The sequence below is a fragment of the Mchenga conophoros genome, linkage group LG15, assembly GCF_057382185.1.
Source record: "Mchenga conophoros isolate Kocher_MC1m ecotype Shallow Benthic linkage group LG15, M_conophoros_male_GT1.1, whole genome shotgun sequence".
Classification (NCBI taxonomy): Eukaryota; Metazoa; Chordata; class Actinopteri; order Cichliformes; family Cichlidae; genus Mchenga; species Mchenga conophoros.
The window spans coordinates 2,140,810-2,150,123 of NC_140540.1; positions in this window are offsets into that span (position 1 = coordinate 2,140,810).

Consider the following 9,314-nt stretch of genomic DNA (forward strand, 5'->3'; position numbering starts at 1 on the left):
CATTTTGAATATTCAAGGGACAGAAACAGTGTAATCATAACCTCATGAATAAAAGAGCGCGCCATTACAACCTTATGAAGACTGTAATTTACATTTCATGGTGAGATGACTTAAACGATAGCCCAGGGAGAAAGCTCAGTACTTGTAGTCATCATTTATAAGACTATATAGACTTTTAAGAGAAACTTTTTGGGGTAATTTTGTTCATCATCAGCTCTGTTAAAAATTATTCCTTAAGGCTTTTCCCATTACATCGTTTCATCATTGCCTTTTTGTGTGTGTGTGTGTAGGCTCTCTTTAATAATAGGTCATTTACTTGTGGTATCCTGAGGTTGTGGATGCCGAGAGGACAAGCAGTCATTTCAATGACGGTCTCAGTGAACCCAGTAAAATGACTGCCAGTTAAGTAATAAGAGAGTATTAACAAAAGGCAGCAGCAATTTGGCAGTAAGAGATATGGGCGGTTTAGTCGAGGGTTGTAAAGAAAGTTTGAATGCACTAATTTAATTCAGAAGTGTACAAACTTGTTAATCTTTAAACAAATATAAAACATACATTTGTGCAGCTTAAGTATGTCTTTGATGTGGTGGAGAAAAAACGAAAATTGAAAAGTTAAGTCACCATTTAAGGTTTTGCCAGTTAATAATACTAAAAAGATTAAAAGTAAAAAAAAAAAGAAGAAGGAGAAAAGGAACAGATTAAAAAAAGAAGCAGAACTATTTGCAGCCTGAAATGAACTCATAAACTTTGGTTTGGGGTTTAGAGACGCGCAGCATTTAATTCGCAAGACACACGACGGCGTCCCTGACTCACAGAGACTGCATGAAAAGACTGGGCTGATGCAAAACGGGTGCAAAGTGTCAGATTTTGCTCCTTACGCTGAAACATATCAAGTAATACCACTGCTGGGCCGTTTGTGTTATGTCACAACTTATATCCTGAGATAGAGGTCATGGCACAAAAAAATCACTAAAATAGAAACTGAAGACGAGGAGGATGTGTGGGGTTTGGCAAACATCAACAAATTCATTCTCCTTGTGAGGCCTTCGAGATGTGACAGTTTGACAAGAGAAACCTCTGGGGAGATGCTTCCTGTAACCCCCTGCAAATGAAATATAGATTGTCAGGAACTATTCATGAAGGACACCGATGGCCAGACAACACTGTGCTGTGTGTGTGTCTGAGCGTGTGCAAGAAATTATTTGCATTGCATTGCAGTAGCATATTTAAATCAGGCGTTTTGGTACAACCGTTGAGCGAAACATCTTTTACACTAAGCCAGTAGCAAATAAAACAGCTTATTCACTGAAGTTTTCACATGACATCACATCGTTCGAGGTGCGCCCCCCCAGAGGGAAGGTAGGGCTGTCGTTCACCTCTGTTGTTCCTGCGTCATCATAATAATGTTGGTAACACAACATCTGAACTATCACATCATTGTGACATCGTAGCCTTGGAATGTTTACGACAAAAAAAGCTTTTGTTTATATAAACTTCTCTTCTAGAATTAATAGTTAGCATTTCAGTTGTTTTCCTTATTATTTTATACAATAAAATAAACATCAAGTTAGCTTTCTAAGTTCTTGGCTAATGCTAACTGAATGGTCAGACAATATGATTGCTTAGCTGTAATGTTGATCTTGGACCAACACCAGTAAGACGCTATCAGATCATGTGTCTGAAAGCTGACACAATTATTTGTACCGTCTTTGGAAAGTTAAAATGCTGCTAGCAAAACTGCTGGCAATTATAAATAAACAACACGTTCTCACTCCTGAGGCGTAATATTTGACACTTGGTGACAAATCGTCAACATGTTACGCTTCCGGGCGCCCAACACGTTCCTAAATGGTGAGATCGGAAAAATGAGGAAACGTGAGAACCGTTTGGAATCAATCCACACATGTTCGTTCATTTTCCTCAAATTTGGAAAACACAATTTCACGTCATTAAAGTGCTGGTTAGGTTTAGGGATAAGGTTATGGTTAGGGCTGGAAAACATGGCTGGAACGTGTTTTACTGCGGGACCGTCATTCTACTGGATTTCACCCATAACCCGGCGCCTACCTTAAGAATGCCGAAGGTCGCCTTTCGCGTTCCTCAGGAACGCCGCGGGAGGTGACAAATTGTCAGGATGTTACACCGCTGGAGTGAGAACAGGCTGATATAAAACACACACACAACAATTGTGGTATCACCTGTTAGTGCAGAGGTCCTCCACCTTTTTTGTGCCTCAATACGGGGAGCGCCGTATTGAGTATTCGAAGTCACCATCTTGGTTTTTAGAAATTAGATGTGACAATGAAGACAAGAAAGGACAAAATATTCATTACTTGTGACTGACAAGTTTTCAGGGGTTTTATTGAAGGTTTCAGCGCGTCACAGAAGAGCTTTTTCATTGCACCGCTCTCACATTTGGAAACTGTGGTGTATACATAATTTAAAAAACTAACATTAGCTAAACGTTTGTTTGCAGTTGGATATGAAATGTGTATAACAAATATTTAAAGCTTCTTCTTGGCTGCTGAGACTTCGCTGTCTGCAGTGTGTCTAAAGTTGCAGTTCTTTCTTTTTCCCCCTACACACCTTTCCATCACTTTAAAGAGCTGAAAAACTGACAGGTCTCTGCTGCAGGTCTACTGAGCTTCCAGTGTTGGCCTGCATACAAAAAGAGAAATATGACCTCAAGGGAGAAGTGAGTACGAGTACTCTCTGTGTGTGCATATTGTTTAAACTGCACATGGGTTAAATATGTTTTATCAAACATGACTTAACTTTGCTAGAAAGATGCTGATTAAGTAATGTAAAAGTGAGACAGGTCTTATTAATGTGCTGCAGTGTTTTTGTCCTTTGGTCTTTGAATAGAGATAATCCTCGAGAACTATTCAGTTATCATTTTTGGCCTCTCCAGCTTTTTATTAGCATTATTCATGTGTAGCATGTTCCTAAACTAAGGTGCAGTACGCCCCTGAGCGATATTCCTGACACGAATACTTTATTGCTTCTGAAGAGAATCAATGGCCACACTGAAAGTAAGATTTCACTGTGGCCGTTAAGCTTCGATCACAGCTGTCTCCAGAGAAGGCACAGCAACATTAATGACTGACCTGGTGGGTGGGGTAATCTCAGACATGCTCAAGTGTTTTCTGTTTTTAGTATCTTATTTCTGTGATGGTATCTACAGTGGCTTGCAAAGGTATTCGGCCCCTTGAACTTTTCCACATTTTGTCACATTACAGCCACAAACATGAATCAATTTTATTGGACTTCCAGGTGAAAGACCAACACAAAGTGGTGCACACGTGAGAAGTGGAACCAAAATCATACATGATTCCAAACATTTTTTACAAATAAATAACTGCAAAGTGGGGTGTGTGTAATTATTCAGCCCCCTGAGTCAATACTTTGTAGAACCAGCTTTTGCTGCAGTTCCAGCTGCCAGTCTTTTAGGGTCTGTCTCTACCAGCTTTGCACATCTACAGACTGAAATCTTTGCCCATTCTTCTTTGCAAAACAGCTCCAGCTCAGTCAGATTAGATGGACAGCGTTTGTGAACAGCAGTTTTCAGATCTTGCCACAGATTCTGGATTGGATTTAGATCTGGACTTTGACTGGGCCAGTCTAACACATGGATATGTTTTGTTTTAAACCATCCCATCGTTGCCCTGGCTTCATGTTTAGGGTCGTTGTCCTGCTGGAAGGTGAACCTCCGCCCCAGTCTCAAGTCTTTTGCAGACTCCAAGAGGTTTTCTTCCAAGATTGTCCTGTATTTGGCTCCATCCATCTTCCCATCAACTCTGACCAGCTTCCCCGTCCCTGCTGAAGAGAAGCCCCCCCAGAGCATGATGCTGCCACCACCATGTCTGACAGTGGGGATGGTGTGTTCAGAGTGATGTGCAGTGTTAGTTTTCCACACATAGCGTTTTGCATTTTGGTCTCATCTGACCAGAGCAGCTTCTTCCACATGTTTGCTGTGTCCCCCACATGGCTTGTGGCAAACTGCAAACAGGACTTCTTATGGTTTTCTGTTAACAATGGCTTTCTTCTTGCCACTCTTCCATGAAGGCCAACTTTGTGCAGTGCACGACTAATAGTTGTCCTATGGACAGATTCCCCCACCTGAGCTGTAGATCTCTGCAGCTCGTCCAGAGTCACCATGGGCCTCTTGGCTGCATTTCTGATCAGCTCCTTGTGCGGCCTGTGAGTTTAGGTGGACGGCCTTGTCTTGGTAGGTTTACAGTTGTGCCATACTCCTTCCATTTCTGAATGATTGCTTGAACAGTGCTCCATGGGATGTTCAAGGCTTGGGAAATCTTTTTGTAGCCTCAGCCTGCTTTAAATTTCTCAATAACTTTATCCCTGACCTGTCTGCTGTGTTCTTTGGACTTCGTGGTGTTGTTGCTCCCAATATTCTCTTAGACAACCTCTGAGGCCATCACAGAGCAGCTGTAGTTGTACTGACATTAGATTACACACAGGTGCACTCTATTTAGTCATTAGCACTCATCAGGCAACGTGCATGTGCAACTGACTGCACTCAGACCAAAGGGGGCTGAATAATTACGCACACCCCACTTTGCAGTTATTTATTTGTAAAAAATGTTTGGAATCATGGATGATTTTGGTTCCACTTCTCACATGTGCACCACTTTGTGTTGGTCTTTCATGTGGAATTCCAATAACATTGAATCATGTTTGTGGCTGTAATGTGACAAAATGTGGGAAAGTTCAAGGGGGCCGAATACTTTTGCAAGCCACTGTATGTCTGCAATGACCAACACGCATTTATTTTCTGCAGGGTGTATCGTGCCTGTCGAAATAAGGCAGATATGTTTTTGTGCTTCGTATTGAAATAAACTGACTTCACCTGTTTTTAGAAAACTGTCCAAATGACCATAAAAATGAACCTCACCTCTGAGCTCCGTTTGGGGAGTGCGCTCATCAAAATGAGAGGACACAAGCAGTGTTGGTCAAATTAATTGAAAAAAGTAATTAGTTACTAATTACTGATTACTTCTCCAAAAAGTAATCCCATTACTTTACTGATTAATTACTTTCTAAAATAATTTGTTACTTTATTACTTTTTAAAAACATGATTTACAACCTGAATGTGAAATAAAGCAACAGACCTTTCAGCCCAATTCTATTTTTCTGCATAGTCCATCATATAAAACTGAGCCAATTGAAAAAGTCTCTTTTTAAAACTTGTTTTATTAGTTTTAATCTTTTAATTTTATACACAGTGCGTCAAGCAAAAATTATATGCAACAGTCTTTGAATGGAAGAAATTCTTTAACATTTAAAGTGTGAAGGTTCTCAGTCATCCAGGTCATCGTAGTCAAAGGAGCTTGCAAAGAAAAGCGTCTGGACTTCTTTAAGTTGCTTGAAGATGTTTCACCTCTCATCCGAGAAGCTTCTTCAGTTCTAAGGTCAAATGATGGAGAGTCCCAGATATAAACCTAGTGGGAGTTTCCCCCCAAAGAGGGTTTCGGGTGAGTTCATTGTGAAACCTGGCCCCACCTTATCATGCGATTTCCTGAGGTCAGATGGCCCAGGATGTGAGTGGGCGTTAAGGCGTCTGAGAAGGATCTCAAAACTGGATTATAGATGGCAGACAGTTGGTGTCGTAAGCCCCGCCTCCGTTCAAAGATGGTCGCTCACAGTGGACATAGATGCTTCTTTCACTCCTCTTTCAAACCATCTGTCCTCTCTGTCCAAAATGTGAACATCGGCATCCTCTTTCAAATGGATACAAGTAAAACACAAAAACAATAAATAAAATCTTAGACTCAGCAGCTCTATAATCTATTTCCTGTTCAGCAGGAGTGGGGTGGGTGGAGGTTTGCCCGGTGCCACAGCGGTCATGTCAGCGGGGAGATTGATTGATTGATTGAATCTTTATTTTGAACATGTTGAAAAAGTATAAAAAAAAACAGAATTAAAAGAGACAAATGAACAAAGCAAACAAAAGGAAAACGAGCAACCACAACTCCAAATAACGTCCATGTTCAAAAAGGAGCAGGAAGAAGCATAAGCTTATTTAATCCCACCCCTTTTCCACTATCTAGTATCAATAGACTACAGAAATACCTCCTTGCAATTACATTATATGTTATGTGTAATTTTTTTTTTTAATATATACACATATATGTTTCTATCTATCCATACATACGTATATACACACATACGCACATATACACATTTTCAATAACCCCATTAACACCTGAAGGATACACAACCTACAATTATATATATATATATATATATATATATATATATATATATATATATATATATATATATAGCTGTATATCCCAGATTCTGTAAAGTTATTTATTTCATATTCTGTATAGTTTTTCATATTTATATCCTGTTCATATCCTGTACATAGCTTGTACTCACTACAGCCTGTACATACTTATAGTTATAGAATATTCACAACATACTTCATACCGTGTACATTATAACATACCATAATAGACCCATTTCTGTAATATACTCACATATCTATATTATTGCTAATATATATTGTAATATATCTATATCACTAAAGCACTTCTGGATGGATGCAAACTGCATTTCGTTGCCCTGTACCTGTGCATGTGCAATGACAATAAAGTTGAATTCTATTCTATTCTATATATATATATATATATATATATATATATATATATATATATATATATATATATATATACACACATACCCATACCCATACCAACAAACCCGTGCATGCGCACACACATGAAAATATTAGACAAGAACACCCTATCAAATCTCTACCTTTTCCCTGTACCCTGTAAAAACCATATCCTTAAACCGCTTTTTAAACTGCGCCATGCTTGGACATTGCTTCATATCTTTACTTAGTCTGTTCCACAGCTTCACTCCACACACAGAGATGCAAAAACTTTTTAATGTTGTACGGATACGAGGATGTTTTAAATTTAATTCCCCCCTCAAATTGTATCCCCGTTCCCTTTTAGAAAACATTTTTAGAATATTGTCAGGAAGCAGGTTATTTATTGCTTTATATATAATTTGTGCTGTGAGAAAATGAACCAGATCTGTGAATTTTAGAATTTTTGATTTTAAGAATAGTGGATTTGTATGATCTCTGTAACCAGTTTTATGGATTATCCTTATGGCCCTTTTTTGTAATATAAAGATTGATGATAGCGAACATTTGTAAGTATTGCCCCAAACCTCTGCACAGTAATTCAAATACGGTGCAATCAGGGAACAATAGAGAATGTGGAGTGTTTGTGGTCCAGAATGTGTTTTACTTTACTCAAGATTGAGACACTTCTTGAAATTTTGTTATGTATATGATTTATATGAGACTTCCAGTTTAATTTATCATCTATAATCACACCAAGAAACTTATGTTCAAGTACTCTTTCAATTTCCACACCATCTACATGAATCTGCACTTGTGCATTTCTAAGGGAATTCCCAAATAAGATAATTTTAGTTTTACTTAGATTTAGCGATAGTTTGTTCCTGTTAAACCATTTTTTAATTTTGCACATTTCTGAAGTAATTGTATCCAGCAGCTCCTTTAGATTCCCCCCAGAACAAAAAATATTTGTGTCATCTGCAAATAATACTAATTTTAATATATCAGATGCCTTACAAATATCATTTATATAAATAATAAATAATTTTGGACCCAGTACAGAGCCTTGTGGAACACCACAAGCAATGTCCAAGCATGATGAGGAATGGACACCCAGCTTCACAAATTGTTTCCGGTCACTTAAATAATTTTTCACCCATTGCAGTACAACCCCCCTAATCCCATACCGTTCCAGTTTATTAATTAATATGTCATGATTGATTGTGTCGAATGCTTTCTTGAGATCCAGAAATACTCCAGCTGCATACTGTTTCTGATAGCATTCGTAATCTCCTCAATTGATTCGATTAATGCCAGAGATGTTGATCTTTTTGATCTGAATCCATATTGACTGTCAGAGAGTAATTTATATTTATCTAAGAATTTGTCTAATCGTTTATTAAACAGGTTTTCTAGGATTTTGGAGAATTGTGGTAGTAAAGAAACAGGCCTGTAATTTGTGAAGTGGCGTCTATCCCCGGTTTTATACAGCGGCACAACTTTAGCTATTTTCATTTTGTTTGGCACTTTTCCCGTCTGAAATGATAAGTTGCAAATATATGTTAGAGGTCCTACAATTCCTTCAATGACCTTCTTGACGATTTTCATGTCAATATCATTACAATCAGTAGATGTTTTATATTTACACATGTGTACAATGTCAATTATTTCTTTTTCCTCCACTGATGTGAGGAACATTGAGTTAGAGTTCCTATCAATCAGGTTTTCACTACAGTCTACTGATGGCAGTGACTCAGGAATTTGTTCTGCCAGTTTTGGTCCAATATTTACAAAATAATGATTAAAGCTGTTGACCTTATCAGCAGTGTTTTCCATAATATTGCCATTATCGATAAAGTATTGTGGATAACTATGTTGTCCAGAATTATTTTTAATGATACCGTTTAAAACATCCCATATTCCTTTCATATTATGTTTATTGTTGTTCAATATTTTACTATAATACTCCTTTCTACATACACGTATAATATTGGTCAACTTATTTTTGTATCTGGAAGCTCTAAATGCTGCACGCTTCTACTCTCTCCAACACTCCATATTATCCGCTGTTGATCTGCACACGGCTGCCAAGGACGTTGCAGGCTTGTACATCATTGTCATGAGACACTCACAATCACGGTTTTGTAACGCAGCAATGCAGCGTGCTTATGAGAAAGTAACAGTAATCTAATTACTTTTTTGCAATAGTTATTCCTTTACTTGTTATTAGAAAAAACTAATCGGATCATAGTTGCTGCACTTCTCTGATCACAGTCCTACCGCTGTCAGTCCTTTTTCAAACTTTGATCAGATTCTTCATGTCTTTCATGCGTGTGTCAAACAGACTCGTGCTGTCCGAGTCTATAAAACGTGAAGTTCACTGTACCAAAAAGGTCCGATGCATGTGCTTACATTTATAAACCAGCATCTTAACAAACAGCACAAGTGAAAAACAAGCTTTATCCACAGAGCATGCACAAACAGATGAAGTGTCGGGGTTAATGTCACGATGAAGCTGTGTGTACAGATAGCATGTACTCTGCATTTTAGAAAGGGCAGCAGCAGCACTGTGTAGGGAGAGTAAAAAGGCAGTTGTTTGGAAGGTAGGGACATGATTTTTTTAGTGAAGAAACTCAGATAACCAATCATGTGTAACTGCAAAGCCACCTGGTGTTCAGCCGGCTGAATGTTTTT